Genomic DNA, 18,583 nt, shown 5'->3' with positions numbered 1-18,583 from the left:
CACTCATGTCTGTCTCATGTCTGAAAACTTGAGTGCTAATGATTCCTGTCTCTCTGATCCCAATTCATTGTATCCTGCCTTTCCTTGTAGCTCTTTTCCTCTCTTTCTCTAACCATGTTCTGGTACTCATGAAGATCTTGTGGGTTGTTAATCAACCCCTACTCTTATTACCTATATGCCATTCCTCTTCTGTTTTCAATTCCCTCCCACTCCACCTTAGATCCATTGCTATATTCCTTCATTCTCACCTCTATTCACTTGCTCTTCTGCTGCTTCTGTCTTACTTTCTATTAACCAAGAAAGAGGCATCTTTATATTCCCTACGAGATTTTTCTCCCCAAGTCTATCGCACCATAGCAGTGCACCTAGTCCTTCCCTAAGCCCTGTGTTCCTTGTGGGATCCCTCTTCCTCAGGCTGTCATAAAGCATCTAGGTGAAGGAATGAACAGTGACTTTATTTCCACATGGTTAAGCTAAGTGATGCCCTGGACTCCATGTTGCATTTTTTTTTTTAAAGATTTATTTTTATTTATTTAATTCCCCTCCCCTCCCCCGGTTGTCTGTTTTCTGTGTCTTTTTGCTGCGTCTTGTTTCTTTGTCCGCTTCTGTTGTCGTCAGCGGCACAGGAAGTGTGGGCGGCGCCATTCCTCGGCAGGCTGCTCCCTCCTTTGCGCTGGGCAGCTCTCCTTATGGGTGCACTCCTTGCGGGGGACACCCCTGCGGGTCGCGGCACTCCTTGCACGCATCAGCACTGCGCACGGGCCAGCTCCACACGGGTCAAGGAGGCCCGGGGCTTGAACTGCGGACCTCCCATGTGGTAGACGGACGCCCTAACCACTGGGCCAAAGTCCGTTTCCCCTCCATGTTGCATTATTGACCCTCAAAGATCTGCCTGGATCAGTCCCAGCATGACTTAAATCCTGATTTAACTCAAGTACCATCTGAAGTCTCTTCCTCTTATTCCATCTGTCTTTAACTAGTTTCTTCTCTAAATTGTTGTGTTTTTTTTTTAATCCCCCCAATCAGATGTGGTCACTCACTCTTCTTGCCCTTCTTCCAAATATTTCCATTGTGTTTTCTGGAACTCAGGGTCTGTCTTCAGACTCCCTACATCCCCAATAACTTCTGTGAATATCTCTTCATATTCTTGCTATAAATTCAGGGAACCATGTCTCAGGCAGTCTCTCAACTGAAGGCTGCTTTTTCCCCCAACCCAAAGTATTTCATAGCCTGAGGGTGAGATGATTTCTTACTCCACCATACCCTCTGCTTTCAAAATATTTATCCTCCATTGCCTTCTAAAATCAAAGATCCCTCCCAGAAGTTATTTTCTGGATATTGACAAACTGACTCTAAAGTTTATATGTAAAGCAAAAGTTGCAGAATAGCCAGCACAACCATGAGGGAGAATAGTAGAGGATGGATATTACTTGCCTCAAGACTTACTAGAAAGCTACAGTGATCAAGACACTGTAATATTGACAAAAGAATAGACAAATGCACCAATGAAACAGAATAGAGAGCTGAGAAATATACCCATACAACTGAATTTTGACAAGGGAACAATGACATTTTAATGGAGAAAGGATAGTCTTTACAATAAATAGTGCTGAAACAACAACTTTTTTTGACATCCATGTTCAAAAAAAGTGAATCTAGACAAAGATCTTACATCTTTCACAAAAATTAACTAAAAATGGATGATAAACTTAAATATAAAATGCAAAACTATGAAACTAGCATATTACATAGAAGAAATTCTAGGTGACTGTGGGTTTGGCAGTGACTGTTTAGATGCAACATCAAAAGCACAATTCATGAAAGATAAATCGACAAGTTGGACTTCATTAAAATTAAAACCTACTGCTCTGTGAAAGACACTGATAAGAGAATGAGGAGACAATTCACCAGAGTGGGAGGAAATATTTGCAAAACACATATCTGATAAACAGATATCTAAAATATACAGAGAACTCTTAAAACTCAACAAGGAAACAACCCAATTAAAAAATGGTCAAAAAATCTGAACAGACACTTCACCAAATGTGACAGTTTGAAGCTTTTTTTGGATCCCAGAAAAGATCATGTCCTTAGAGCTAATCCATTCCTGTGCATGTAAACCTATTGTAGGAGGGAACTCTTGATTAAATTACTTCTGTTAAGGGCCTTTGATTAGATTATGTGACCCCAGGGCGGAATACCTTATTCTGTTGTCTGCTGCTTTTAGTTTTCTATTTACAAACTAAAGGCAGCAGACAACAGAAAAAAGTGGCAGAGATAGAGAAACCCTGAGAGGCTGAGAGAGGCCAGAGACTGGAATTAGTAGAGCACAGAGGCATGGTAAGAGGCCACTGAGTGGCTCACTGAGATGAGGCCAGGAGGAGAGGGGAGAGACAAGGGTGATATGCCTGATCACTTGCAGCTGAGCTTGGGGAGAAGGTAAGCCTGGAGGAGAAGGCAGAGACCAGTAGAGATTCCAGAGCCACCATTATGCCCTGCCATGCACCTGATCACCCACAGCTGAGCTTAAAGAGAAAGCTTCTTTAGATGACGCTACCACATGCTTAATTGGCCACAGCTGCAAATTGGTGAGAGCATTTCTTGATGATGCCTTGATTTGGACACTTGCATAGCCTCAGAACTGTAAGCTTTTGAGTTAATAAATTCCCATTTTAAAAAACAACCAGTTTCTGGAATATTGCTCCTAGTAGCATTTAGCAAATTAAAACACCAAAGAAGATATACAGATGCAAATAAGCATATGAAAAGATACTCAATATCACATGTCATTAGGAAATTGCACATTAAAACTACAATATGTGATTGTAATATGGGTTATTACTATACATTCATTAGAATGGCTAAAATCCAAAACACTGACAGTACCAAAGACTGAATTCTCATTCATTGCTGGTGAGAATACAAAATGACAGCCACTTTGGTAGACAATTTGGCAGTTTTTCACAAAGTTAAGCATAGGCTGTGTTAGTCAGCCAAAGGGATGCTGATGCAAAGTACCAGAAATCTGTTGTCATTTATACGGGCATTTATTTGGGGATAGAAGCTTACAGTTACCAGGCCCTAAAGAATCCAACGCAAGGTATCATAAGAGGTACTTACTCACCCAAAGTCTGTTACCACATGTTCACACAAAATGGTGGGCAATGTCTGTGAAGGTTCAGCCTTCCTCTTCACTCTTAAGACTGTGGGCCCTGCTTCTTCCAGTCTCAGCTGTAGGCTGTCTTAGGGCTTCTCAGCTGCTCTCTTCTATTCACAGGGTCAGCTGTAAACTATCAGGTGAGTGTCTCATCTCTCCCCAGGGTGCCAGTGTCAAAATCAAATTCCCTGCTTCTTTTTCTGTGTGTCAACTTCTCTTGGCTTCTTGAGCAATTGTCCCTTTATATAACCCACCAAGGGAGTGGGGAATCAACCCTCCCCCCACGAAAGGCATGATTGAATCAAAGCCCTAATCTTAACCTAATTTAATCAAAGGCATCTCAGCTAAATCTAATACAATCAAAGTATATCATGCCCAGATACATAATCACAATATCTTTTTTTGGAATTCATAAATAATATCAAACTGTCACATAGGCTTGCCATATAGTCAAGCAATCATGCTTCTAGGTATTTATCCAAATAAATTGAAAACTCGTGTCTGCACAAAATCCTACACATGGATGTTTTACAAAAAACTGGGAGTAACCGAGATGTCTGTGGTACATCCATACAATGGAATATTATTCAGTGATAAAAAGGAATGCGTTATCAAGCCATGAAAAGACATGGAGGAAAATTAAATGCATACTGCTAAGTGAATGAAGTCTGAAAGGCCACATGCTGGTTACCACTATTGGACATTCTGGAAAAGGAAAAAACTATAGAAACAGCATAAGAATCAGTAGTTGCCATTTGCCAGGGGTCAGGGAGAGAGGAGAAGGGAAGTCTAGGTAGAACATAGGGCATTTTTAAGGCAGTGAAACTTTTCTCTATGATACTGTAATGATGGATGTATGACATTACACATTTGTCAAGACCCAGAGAACTGTACAATGCAGAAGTGAACCTAAGCTACAGACTTAACATTAATAATCATATATCAATATTGGTTCATCAACTGTAATAAATGTAACAAGCTAATGCAAGATGTCAATAACAGGGAAGAGTATGTTGGGGTCAGGAGGGGATCTATGGAACTCTCTGTACTTTCTACTCAATTTTTCTGAAAATCTACCACTGCTCTAAACTATTAAAATAAAAAGTATATATCACATCTGAAAGGTATCAGGAGTAGAAAGACCATCGGGGAGTTTATTAGTCCCATGCCCATCCAGAGGTATGTTTTGTTTCCTCACAAGAATCAAAATTTCAAATAAAGATTTTAGGTGTTCTTTGTTTTCCTCTTCAAAGTTTAAAGGTAAAATGTCTTCATCCTGTTCTTCACTACATTTCTGCCCTTGGATTCTGAGCATTGCTGTTATGTGGAAATACAATTGATTTTTGTATATTGATCTTGTATCCTGTATCCTTACTTAGCTCATTAGTTCTAAGAGTTTTTACACATGAGTGGATTCCTTGGAATTTTCTATATGCACGATCATGTCATCTAAAAAAGAGATAGTTTTGCTTCTTCCTTCCTAATCTGGATGCCTTTAATTTCATCTTCTTTCCTGGTTGCCCTGGCTAGAACTTCCAGTATAATTTCAAATAGAAGTGTCAAAAGCAGACATCATTCTGTTGTCTCTGATCTTGGGGGGAAATTTTTAGTCTTTTACCATGAAGTATGTTAGCTGTGGATTTTTTGTAGATGTCCTTTGTCGGGTTGAGGAGGTTCCCATCTAAACCTTGATTTTTTTTGTCTTTATTTATTGTTTTAATGTTACATTCAAAAAATATCAGGTCCCCATATACCCCCCATCCCTCTCACCCCACTCCTCCACCCATAACAACAACCTCCTCCATCATCATAAGACATTCATTGCACTTAGTGAATACATCTCTGAGCACCGCTGCACCTCATGGTCAATGGTCCACACCATAGCCCACACTCTCCCACAGTCCACCCAGTGGGCCATGGGAGGACATACAATGTCTGGTAACGGTCCCTGCAGCACCACCCAGGACAACTCCAACCCCCGAAAATGCCCCCACATCACATTTCTTCCTCCCACTCCCTACCTCCAGCAGCCACTATGGCCACTTTCTCCACACCAATGCCACATTTTCTTCGATTACTAATCACAATAGTTCATGGCTAGAATATCAGTAAGTCCACTCTAATCCATACTCTATTCCTCCATCCTGTGGACCTTGGAATGGTTGTGTCCACTCCACATCTATATCAAGAGGGGGCTTAGATTCCACACGGATGCTAGATGCAATTCTCCTGCTTTCAGTTGTAGGTACTCTTGGCTCCCTGGTGTGGTGGTTGACCTTCTTCACCTCCATTAAACCTTGATTTTTGAGTGTCTTTTTTTTTTTGAGAGGGTATTGGATTTTGTCAAATGCCTTTTCTGCATCTATCAAGATGATTATGACTTGTTTTTTTACTCTATTAATATGGTTTTTAATATTGATTGCTTTGGGGTTGTTGAACCTACCTTGCATTCCCAAGTTAAATCCCAATTGGTCAAGCTATTTAATCCTTTTTATTCTCATTTAAAAAAATTATTGAAGAATACCATTTGTAGCAGTTTGACATGGTTATGAATTCTAAAAATAGATATTGGATTATGTTTGTAATCATTTCTGTACCTAGGTGTGAGTAAGTTATGATTAGGACTTTGATTGGGCCACATCATTAGGGCATTGAGGCTCCACCCCTTGGTGGGTGGGGACTCACAGATAAAAGGCATGGCAAAGGGCAGAGTTGAGGGCTTTTAAAGTTGGAGTTTTGATGTTGGAGTTTGATGCTGAAGCCTTAAGCTGGAGCCCTGGGAAGTAAGTTCACAGAGGAAAGAGAAGCCAGCTCCAGGAAGAGAGGAAACCTGAGCCCAGGAAGAAGCAAGCCCTGGGAAGAGAGGAACCTTGAACCCAGAAAGAAACTAGACCCTGGAAGGGAGGAACCCAGGAAGCCTGAACCCTCACAGTTGTCGGCAGCCAACATGCTCCAACACGTGAAAATAGACTTTGGTGAGGGAAGTAACTTATGCTTTATGGCCTGGTATCTGTAAGCTCCTACCCCAAATAAAAACCCTTTATTAAAAAAAAAAATATATATATATATACACACACACATATATATACACACACACACACACATATATATATATCCCATGTTCCTTGAGAAACAAGGCATCAGACCATAGCAGCCAACAATGCTGACTATGGGAAACATGTTTATGTCCTTTCTTGATGAAAAGATCTTGGTTGTATTTCAACCATCAGTGCTGAATTGGAAGAGGAAGTACAAATAGAAAAGATTTTGGGGTTCCCTAGCTTTGTTCTTTCTTCTGCCCCTTTAGCACTAGGCTTATCTCATCTCTCCTTTCAACAAGTTGGCTCCTCAAAATGCACTGTGTTGCAACAAAAGACTTGTTTCCTTTTCCTTTGCTAGGACACTAGTTTATAGTTTACGTTACTTGTTTTAAAACAAAAATAGAGTTAAATTTGCCATGTACAGTTTTCATCAGCTTTGCATTGGGAGAAAGAAACACAGCCTGTCTTGCAGAGGCTAAGCTGGTAGTGGCTAAGTGGGTGAGAGGTCAACCCATACCCACAGCCTGGGCTTCTCCCTGAGCCATGGAGTGAACTTGGGGAAGTTTAGTAGGTGAAGGGTCACTGCTGTTGAGCAGCAATAACTTTCCTTGAGTCATCTCTCAGGCATCTAGTTTCTGTTCATGGAAATAAGGCTTACTGGGGGAAAGGTCACACAGACCAGAAGCAGCTCTACAATAATCCATGGTTATTTCAAACATGTTTTCAAAGGCAAGAGGCTAAACTGATCTGGCCTCTTGCCCTTTAAGAATTCTGCAGCTCAAGTGGAAAACCGGAGATTATAGAGTTTTAAAGGTTGTCCTGTACTGAAAATGGCCAAGTGATAGCCTACTTAGTGACAAATTTATATAATGTAAAATCATCTTACAAGGAGAGGTGCTTTTAAAAGGTGTATTTAATAATAAAGAAACTTGTAGATTTTCTTATTAGTTCCTCTAGACTAACAATGGTTTTCAGACCTGACCCCACATTATAATTACCTAGGGAGATTTTAAAAATTACTAATGCTTGGTCCTGTCTTCAGACAAATTGAATTAGAGTCTCTAGCTAGGGAACCCATACATCTTAATTTTCAAAGAGCTGCTCAGATGGGTCTAATCTGTAACCTTGCTTTAAAATCTTTAAAACATGACCATTTGAAATGATTCCAGATTAGAAGAGAAGTTCTCCATGTTCTAAAGCAGTGCTTCTTAAATTGTGGGTTGTGACCATTTAGTGGGTCATGAAACCAGTTTAATGAGTCACAACCAGCATTAAAATAAAGTAGAATACATGGAGACGATAAGCATCCCTTCAATTGGAGACTGCCAAGGATAGAGAGGATGCTGAGCAATCCTATTGGAAAAGGTCAACATGAATGCCTGGGGCCACTGAGGACAAAGTTTCAGCAGGATCCAAGAATGTACTCCAACTATGTATGTAGGTGGTAGCTGCAAAAATTAATGGGACACACTGCTGGTATATACCCAGAAGAACTGAAAGCAGGGAAACAGGTAGATGTATGCACACCAATGTCTATAGCAGCATTACTCATCATTGCCAAAAGTTGGAAGCAATCCAAATGACCATCAACAGATGAATGGACAAGCAAATTGTGGTATCTACATACAATGGAATGTTACTTAGCAGTAAGAAGGAATGCAATATTACCATATGGGATAGCATGGATGAATCTTAAAGACCTTATGTTCAGTGAAGCAAGCCAGGCACTGAAGGACAAATATCATATGACCTCACTGATATGAATTAAGCAACTTGAGCAAACTCACAGAGCCAATGCCTATATGGGCAAAACCTTTGATACGGTGGAAGGGTGTAGTTGTGTAGTGGAAGGGCATGACAGTGGTACATTGATGCTATTGGGGTGGGCTGTGCTGGTCTGTGAGGGAGGTAGGGTGGAGGGGTGGATTGGAATGTCCATGTAACTGGGAGAAGAGTCGGGAGAGGGAGCAGGTGAACTCTGGGGATTTGCGGTTGAAACTACAACGTTCGGAATGTTCTTTTAGCAAATATGGCAGGGGAAGGTTACTGGTTTAGGTTGTTGGATATGGGGGCATGTGGGACAGGGCACACCTGGGTAGGCTTCTAGGGAATGTGTGAGTGTGCATCTTGTCACAGTGTGACCAACACAATGAGTGGGAAGGTTTTGGACTTCCATCCTGAGGAGTACTACTATGTTCTCCAGTAAAGGAGTGGGAGTCTCTCAAGAGCATAGGCAGTACCCAAAAGGGGAGAACAGTCCAGTATTTCAAGCCCTCAATATTGTTGCAAGTAACTATGAATCTTGTTTCTTCAAGGAGTAAAGCTTGGTGGTTGCCATGGGTCTCGAGGAAAGGGGGAGGGAGGAATAGAATAGATGGAACAAAGGGCATTTTGGGGACAATGAAATAGTTCTAAATGATCCTGCAGTGATGGATGCAGGCCATGTTAAAGTTCATGAAAATTTATGAAAGTGTATGGTCCAAAATGTAAACCATAATATAAATCATTGGCCTAGGTTAGTAGCAGTGCTTCAATATTTGTACGTCAATTGTAACAAATGCACCATCCACATGTAAGATGTTATTAATAGGGGAAAAGGGAAAAGTGGGAGGATGTTGGGTATATGGAAATCCCCTATATTCTGTACATGACTTTTCTATAACCCAAAACTTCTTTGAGGACAACATGAAAAAAATGAGACACTGGGGGAATAAACAGAAGAAAATATCACTATACATATGAGACAACAGACCTTGCAGTAATGAAAGAGATAATGTCACAATTTTTTTAAAATTTTATGTATTTTTAATTTTTTGTTATTTCCAAAAAAATTTTAAAGTTTTTTGTATTTTATCTGTTATTTCATTTTCTTATTAATTGTACTTGGTTATTTTGTTGGCTTCATTTTTGAAGAAGTTTTGGATCACCAAAGGGTTACAACTGTGGCAGGGGAGGATCATTGGTGTGGAATATCAGGGATGGATGATGCATGGAGGAGGTTCACCTGAGGCATACCTATAAGGCAGATGAATGTATTCAGGTGTTCATGGGACATTGTCACGGTGGGTGGAGAGCCACACAACTGAAAGAATAGCAAATTCCCACCCTGGGGAGCTCTTCCACATTTTCTAATGGGACAGCAGAATCCCCTGAGTTATAGGGTGATGTAGGATGGACCATTGAAGGCCCTTGATATGGATGACTGTCCTTATGAACCTTTACTTTACTTTTTTTAATCCTCCCACCCTAGTGGCTTTTTGCATGCTGTCTGCTCTCTGTGTCCATTTGCTGTGCATTCTTCTGTGTCTGTAATTATTTATTTTTATTTCCTCTCCCCTCTTGTGGCTTGCTTGCTGTCTGCTCTTTGTGTCCATTCGCTGCACGCTCTTCAGTGTTTTTGCTTGTCTCCCTTTTTAGTTGTGACACCTGGCTGAGTCAGCTCTCCACAGCATGCAGACAAGCCTGCCTTCACAAGGAGGCTATGGGGCGTGAACCCAGGGCCTCCCATATGGTGGATGGGAGCCCAACTGATTGAGCCACCTCTACTTTTACTTTTTACTTCTGAAATTGAAACTTAGCCTAATATTATAAGTTGCCTAAGAGTTACCTCCTGAGAGCCTGCTTGTTGCTTAAATGTGGCCTCTTTTTAAGGCAAACACAGCATATAAATGCATTACCTCCCACCCCCCTTGCAACAGCATGGGACATGACTCCTGGGGAAGAGGCTCCCTGGCACTCTGGGATTACTACCAAGTGCCAACTAGCAATGCAACTGGAAAAAGACCTAGACCAAGGGGGAAAGGGTTAAAACAAATGAGTTTATATGGCTAAGAGGCTTCAAAGTAAGTTAGGCAGTCATTACAGATGTTATGCTTATGCACATCTCAGCAGTAAATTAACTGTCAAAGTAAATATAGTAAATATTGCCTCAAATAGCATTAATACTGAGAGCTCTGCAGACATCCAGACACTATAAGCAGGGCAGAGAGCTCAGAAGTTTGGCACCCTGCCAGTGGGTCCTACTTTGAATTTATGCTCCCCAGTGTGACAGAGTTGGACTCAGTTGTGGTTCCTCTACACATGGCTCTTCTTCCCTTCTATGTGGAACTATAATTAGTGCTATACTTGATAGGTGTATGTTCAAGAGACTTAAATCTTTGGTCCTTCCATGTGCCAGCTGGGCCCTGAATCTCAGCAGAGTTGTAACACCTACTCTCCAGTTTGTTGGACTCACCCATGACAACTAACAAGAAAATGGTGAAGGACAACATCCATCCCAGGGAACAGAGAGAGTCTTTAAGCAAGAAAGTTCTATCTATCTGCCCATGGGATCTAAGCCTCCTCTCAATTAGAGGCAGAGAGGGCATCACCATCCCAGAATCCTCAGGACTGGGGAATAAAGTAGACTTACTGTTATCCTACTATAGATTTATGGTGATCCTAGCAATGGGAAGAACTTTTATCATTGATGTGGAGGCAGTGGCCACCAGAGATTCTGAGGGGAGGCAGAGGGAAAAACAAATGTAATATGGGGGCATTTTTGGGACATTGGAATTGTCTTGCTTGAGATTACAATGATGGATAAAGGCCATCATATATTATTATAACTTACAAAATTGCATGGCACTGAGTGTAAACTATAATGTAAACTACAATCCATGGTTAGTGGCAATGCTCCAAAATGTGTTCATCTATTGTAACAAATAAATGAAGGATTTTGTTAATGTGGGAAAATGTAGGAGGGGTAGGGAGTGGGCATATGGGAATCTCCTATATTTTTTATATAACATTTATGAAACTTTTTAAAAATTTTAAGTGTGTGTGTGTATATATATATATATATATATATATATATATATATATATATATAATTTAATGGACAGATAGCATACAAATGGGATTTGGAATTACAGGAGACCTGGCAATTCTCTAATTTTAAATGAGAGTGTTTCTGGATGGCAAACAAACCAAATGGCAGAACTGTATGTGGCCTGTGCAGCAATTGAACAAGCAAAGAGCCAAGACATAGATAAGCTCATCATTGAAACAGGTAGCAAGTTTATCATCAAAGGCATTACAGAATGGGTTACGATGTAAAACTACTTTCCAAAGAGATGTAATCAACTGAAAATATTTCAAGAAGATTGATCAAGCTTTCCAAGGAATGGATATTCACTGGAAATATATTCCTGGCCATCAAGGCATCAAAAGCAATGAAGAAGGTGGTAGATTGGCCACAGGGGGATTTATAAAACAAGACAACTTTTATCATAAATGTGACCTGCCCTCTGGAGCTATATCTGCTGCAGCAAATTTCCAAAGATCTCTTCCCGTTCTTCTATGAACATCTCCATAAAAAACTTGTCTTCTCACCCTTATTTGTTTTTACATTTTTTCTACCATTGATATTACTAACCTCTTTGTCAAGTAAAATATAATAAAATTCATCCCTAAAAAACAAACAAGCAAACAAACAAAATAAATATAATAGACTACAGAGGAAAAGAATGTTTGTGATAAGAGTGAGTTTTTTGGTCAAACTCTCTGATATGTAACAAGAACACTAATGTAGATTCTAGGACTAAAAGCATTACTGCCTTAAGCCCCCACATAATTGATCTAATTCAAAGTGGTTGTTGACTCTTGGCTCTGCTGACTTTCATAGGATGAGAATTGGGAAAATTGCCATGCTATTATTTTGAAAAATTCTGTGAAAATGCTGCTCCTCCCAGATGGTTTCCAGAAGTTCAGTATAAATATTTCTTCTTAGGAATGCGGAGGAATGTCATAACCAATGTCCCATGGTGAATTCATGGTGAAATTCAAAGGAGAAAGAAGTTTATTGTTTATAAAACTGGATAGAGGCTTGCAGTGTGAGCTTCTCTCAAAGAAAATTGAGATCTAAAAAAGAGCCATAGTAGTCCTTCTACTATAAAAGACCTACAGTTTTGTGTGGATGGTAAATAGGCTATCACTGACAATGTCTAGAGAACCAGCTAAATGGTTAGATTCACCCTGCAAGAGAAGAGGGCCTCCCCATCAGAGGTGCTAAGCAACAAATAGAGGATTGTTTAGCTGCTATTAGGGAAGGAACCTAGTCATTATATGACAAGAACAGTAATAGTGATGAGGGCCTCCAATTTTGGATTGCTTCTTTTTTCCTGTCAATTAATGTCATTTCTTATTTTTCTTTTGATTTTCTTTTAAAAGTATAATTCTGGGTTGTGCTAACCCTTTGCTGATAATGGACACTATATTTCAGAAAGGGAGATGTTGGAGAATCCATGTTCTACATCAATTTAAAAGGGAGTAGGAGGACAACTAACAAAAGGCTAATGATGGTCAATGCCCAGCCCAACAAACAGAGTATCTACAACTGTGAGCATGACAGTTCCATCCATCTGCCCCATAGGATCTAAACCCCTCCTCAATCAGAAGCAAAGTGGCCTCGCCATCCCCAAATCCTCAAGATTGGGTAATGAACAATGGACTAAAGTAGACTTATTATTGTTGTGCTATAGACTTCTTGTGATTCTAGCAATGGAAAAACTTGTATCATAGATGTAGGAAATGGCTTCATGAACTTCACACCCAAAGCACAAGCAGCAGAAGAACAAACAGATAAATGGGACCTCCTCAGAATTAAAGCATTTTGTACCTCAAAGAAGTTTGTCAAGAAAGTGAAAAGAGGGACTAATGGGAGAAAATATTTGGTAACCATGTATCTGATAGGAGACTAAATATCCTGCATATACAAAGAACTTCTATATCTCAAAAATAAAAGGACAAACAACCCAATTAAAAAATGGGCATGGGATTTGAAAAGATGCTTCTCCAAAGAAGTACAAATGGCTAAAAAGCACATGAAAAGTTGCACAAAATTGCTAGCTATTAGGGAAATGCAAATCAAAACTATAATGAGATACCATCTTACTCCCGTGAGACTGGTGGCTATCAAAAAAACAGAAGACTACAACTGTTAGAGAGGATGTGGAGGAGTGGGAACATTCATCCACTGCTGGGGGGAGTGCAGAAGGATCCAGCCATTCTGGAGGACAGTTAGGCGGTTTCTCAAAAAACTAGCTATAGATTTGCCATATGACCTAGCAATTCCACTGCTGGGTATATAACCAGAAGAAGTAAAAACAAGGACACAAACCGATATATTCACACCAATGTTCATAGCAGCACTATTCACTATTGCCAAAAGTTGGAATCAATCCAAATCCCCATTCAACAGATGAATGGATAAACAAAATGTGATATATACATACAATGGAATACTACTCCACTATAAGAAGGAATACAGTACAAACACATGGTATAACATGGATGAATCTTGAGCACCTTAAGTTGAGTGAAGCAAGCCAGGCATTGAAGGACAAATACTACATGACCTCTCTGATATGAAATAAGCAAACCAAGCTATCTCAGAGAGCTAGAGACTGGATGATAAGCTTACAGGAAATTGGGCGGGGGGGGGGGGGGGAGAGGAAGGTTGTGAGCTGACACCTACATAGGTGAAATCTGTGATAAAGTGGAGGTAAGTAATTGTACAGGGAAGGGATAAGATGAGGGCATAGGGATACTATTGGGTGGGGCATTGCAGTCTTAAGGGAGGCTAGTGTTGGGAGGATGGGTCAGATAGCCCAAGGAATTGGGGGGAGGGTTGGGGGGAACAGTTGAACATGGGAGATTGTCAGGCATGTGGTTGAAACTATAATGTGGAGAAAACTCTTTAGAAAATATAGTAAGGAAGGATTACGTTTTAAGGTGCTGGCGGAGGGGGGGCATCTGGCACAGGGGCAGGCTTCTAGGTAGTGTGTGAGTGCTCATCTTGTCATAGTGTGTTTTATCATTGGATGGAGACCTGCATAATGAGTGAGAAACTGTATCCACATCCTGGGGAGGCCTGATGTTCTCAAACAGAGGAAATTGTGTCTCTTGAGAGAGTTGGTGACTCCCAATGGGGGAGGATAGTCTAGTATGTCAAATCCTCAGCATTATTGCAAGTATCTGTGAATCTGATCCTTCAAGCAGTGAAGCTTGGTTGTCACTGTGGGCCCTTTGGGAAGGAGAAGAGAGGAATAGAATAGATGGAAGCAGAGTAACTGAGGGTCAATGGAAGTGTTCCACAAGATCATGCAATGATGGATATAAGACATGTTAGATTTCACCAAAAATGTATAAAAGTCTGTATCTCAGTCTACATATAATATCAAGAGTTAAAAATGCTTTTTGACCTGAATAAGAGGGGGAAATGGAAAGGACAAGTGAGTTTATATGGCTATGAGTCTCCAAAAAGAGCTGGGAGGTTATGCACACCTTTGCAGAGTCCCAGAGACAGATAAAGTACACACAACCCCAGGTATTGGTTCTTCTGAGGGCTACAGAGACCCACAGGTTCTATGGTCATGTCAGATGGAGTTCAGTGCCATGTCAGTTGGCCCTACTTTGGAGTTTGTGTTTCTGTGTGATGGAGCTGGACTCAGATGTGATCTTTGTTCATAAGCCTCTCCTGTTACTCTTACTGGATCTGTAGTTGGTGCTGGGGTTTAGTGTATACCCAGGGGACCTTAATCTCTGGACTGACCATGTGATAGCCAGGCCCTGAGCCTCAAGAGACTTGCAACTCCTACACTCTGGTTTATTGGACTTACCCCACTCAGCTAACATGGAGGTGAAGAAGGTCAACCACCACACCAGGGAGCCAAGAGTGCCTACAACTGAAAGCAGGAGAATTGCATCCAGCATCCATGTGGAATCTAAGCCCCCTCTTGATATAGATGTGGAGTGGACACAATCATTCCAAGGTCCACAGGGTGGAGGAATAGAGTATGGATTAGAGTGGACTTATTGATATTCTATTCATGAACTATTGTGATTAGTAATCGAAGAAAATGTGGCATTGGTGTGGAGAAAGTGGCCATGGTGGCTGCTGGGGGTAGGGAGTGGGAGGAAGAAATGTGATGTGAGGGCATTTTCGGGACTTGGAGTTGTCCTGGGTGGTGCTGCAGGGACAGTTACTGGACATTGTATGTCCTCCCATGGCCCACTGGGTGAACTGTGGGAGAGTGTGGGCTATGGTGTGGACTATTGACCATGAGGTGCAGCGGTGCTCAGAGATGTATTCACCAAATGCAATGAATGTCTCATGATAATGGAGGAGGTTGTTGTTATGGGTGGAGGAGTGGGGTGAGGGAGGTGGGGACCTCATATTTTTTTAATGTAGCGTTAAAAAAACAAATAAAGACCAAAAAAAGTGTCTAAATCCTTAGGCCTCTAGTTTAAATGAAATGTTGCTAGAAACAGGATTTTACTTTCTTCCCATCTCTACCCATCTACCCATGTTGGAGTAGTAATTCCAACATGAAATATTTTAAGACCTGTTCCTGTTTCTTTTTACCATAATAATAAAAAAGGAATATTTACAATTTTATTGTAACCCTCTCGTACCATATACAAAAATTCATAGAAGAAAAAACCTAGGGAAAAATCTTCTTAGAGTCCTTGATATAGCAGCAAAGCATAAGCAACAAAAGGAATATATAGGAAAAAATTTTTAATAACAAGAAGAGACAAAATAAATAAATTGAACTTCATCGAAATAAAAACCTTGGGGAGAGGATATAGCTCAGTGGTTAAGCACCTGCTTCCAATGTACAAGGTCCTGGGTTCAACACCTAGAACCTCCTAAAAAAAATTATAACTTCTGTTATAATTCCTTTTGAAGAAAGTGAAAAGACAATCTACAGAATGGAAGAAAATAGTCATAAATTATCAGATATAAAGAACTAAAACTGAACAACAAAAAATACAAAAAATCCATTTTAAAAATGGGCAAAGGACTTTAATAGACATTTCCCCAAAGAAGGTATACAAATGACCAACAAGCACAAGAAAAGATACTCAACATCATTAGTAAGTAGGGAAATGTAAATCAAAATTATGAGCGGTTTACACCCACTAGGAGGGTGTTTGTGGGACTTGGAGTTGTCCTGGGTGCTGCTGCAGGGACAGTTACCAGACGTTGTATGTCCTCCCATGGCCCACTGGGTAGACTGTGGGAGAGTGTGGGTTATGGTGTGGACCATTGACCATGAGGTACAGCAGTGCTCAGAGATGTATTCACTAAGTGCAATGAATGTCTCATGATGATGGAGGAGGTTGTTGCTATGAGGGGAGGAGTCGGGGGAGGGGGATGGGGGTATATGGGGACCTCATTTTTTTTAATGTTACATTAAAAAAATAAAGGCAAAAAAAAAGTCTGTAGACTAAAATGTAAACCTTAATGACACTAAAAATTTAGAAAATTGTACAGTCTAAAATATAAACCATAATGTAAACCAAAATGGGACCATGTTTGATAGCTATGTTTCAATATCTGTACATAAGCTGCAACAAATATAACATGAATATGTAAAAAGATCATTGCTGGGAAGGGGGAAAGGGTTTGATGTTGGATATATGGGAGTCCCCTATATTGTATATGTGACTTTACTGTGATCTAAAACATTTTGAAGACAAAATTAAAAATTAGAGAGAAAAAAAAAGGTATGTAGACACTGAGGAAGGAATGAAAGAAATTGCCTTGCCACTGTACATACAGGACAACGCCTATTACAGTGATGAGAGGCAAAATGTCAAAAACAAAGTTTTATGATATTTTTCATTTTTTAATATCCCAATGTATTTTACTTTATTTTAATTTTTCTGGAAAGGGGACTTGGCCCAATGGATAGGGCATCCGTCTACCACATGGGAGGTCCACGGCTCAAACCCTGGGCCTCCTTGACCCATGTGGAGCTGGCCCATGCACAGTGCTGATGTGCACAAGGAGTGCCCTGCCACTCAGGGGTGTCCCCCACATAGGGAAACCCATGCGTAAGGAGTGCGCCCCGTAAGGAGAGCTGCCCAGCACAAAAGAAGTTCAGCCTGCCCAGGAATGGCACTGCACACATGGAGAGCTGATGCAGCAAGATGACACAACAAAAAGAGGCACAGATTCCCATGCCACTGACAACAACAGAAGCAGACAAAGAAGAACATGCAGCAAATGGACACAGAAAACAGACAACTGGGGCAGGGGGGCGGGGCGGGAAGGGGAGAAAAATCTGAAAAATAATAAATCTTAAAAAAATTTTTTTTCTAAATTAGTATGTATTCTATTTCTTATCTTTAAACCTATCATTATCATTTCATTTTCCTATTAATTGAATTTTGCAGTATAATAGGCTTCATTTTTGAGGAAATTTTGGACCACAGGGGTGTTCAACTATGGCACAGGAGGAACACTGGTGTGGATACTATTGATGGGGGACATATGGTTGGTAGGGAATTCTCCAGGGCATATATATAGGGTATATAAAAATGTTTGGGTACTTTTTGGGTATTTTCATAGTAATTACAGTTGCAAATGACAACAGATGGAATGCTGAGTTCCTAGCCAGGGGAACTCTGTCATATTCCCCAATGGAACAGCAACAATCCCCCAAATGCAAGAGCAAAGACCAATAAAGAAGGATGGTTCAATGATGAGCCCTTGATACTGATGACTATGCTTATGAGCCTGTATGCCTGAAATTTGAACTAGGCCTAGAGCTGCAGGCTCAAATTACCTCCTGCTGCTCATGTTGCTCAAATGTTGCTCAAATTACCTCCTGAGAGGTAACTCATGTTGCTCAAATGTGGCCACTCTATAAGCCAAACTCATCATGTGAATGCATTATTTTCCCCCCAACATGAGACATGACTCCCAGGGATGAGCCTCCCTGGCACCAAGGGATTACTACCAGTCACTAACTGTTGATGCAACTAGAAAAAGACCTTGAATAAAAGAGGGAAATGGTAAAGACAAATGAGTTTGTATGGCTAAGAGTCTTCAAAAAAGAGTTGGGAGGTAATCAGAGGGGTTGTGCTTACACATGCTTCAGCAGGATTCCAGAGACAGCCAAAATAGATACAACCCCAGGTACTGGTGCTCCTGAGGGCTATGGAGACACACAGGTTCTACAATCATGGCAGACTGCTCTGGAGTTCAGTACCTTGTCAGTGGGTCCCACTTTGGAATTTGTGTTCTCGAATGTGATTGAGTTGGACTCAGATGTGATCTTTCTACACCTGCATCTTCTGTCACTTTTACTGAGCCTGTGGTTGGTGCTGGGGTTGATGTATACCCAGGAGACTTGAATCTCTGGACTGGCCATTTGCCAGCTGAGTTGCAACTTCTACTTTCTGGTTCGTTAGATTTACCCAGGTCATCTAACAGGGGAGGTGAAGATGGTCAACCACCACAACAGGGAACCAAGAGTGCCTACAACTCCAAGCTGAAGAATCACATCCATTAACCAGATCCTTAGAGAAGATGTAAGCCCCCTCTCGATAT

The sequence above is a fragment of the Dasypus novemcinctus genome, chromosome 5 (assembly GCF_030445035.2).
Source record: "Dasypus novemcinctus isolate mDasNov1 chromosome 5, mDasNov1.1.hap2, whole genome shotgun sequence".
Lineage (NCBI taxonomy): Eukaryota > Metazoa > Chordata > Mammalia > Cingulata > Dasypodidae > Dasypus > Dasypus novemcinctus.
Note: the sequence above shows the minus strand (reverse complement) of the source record.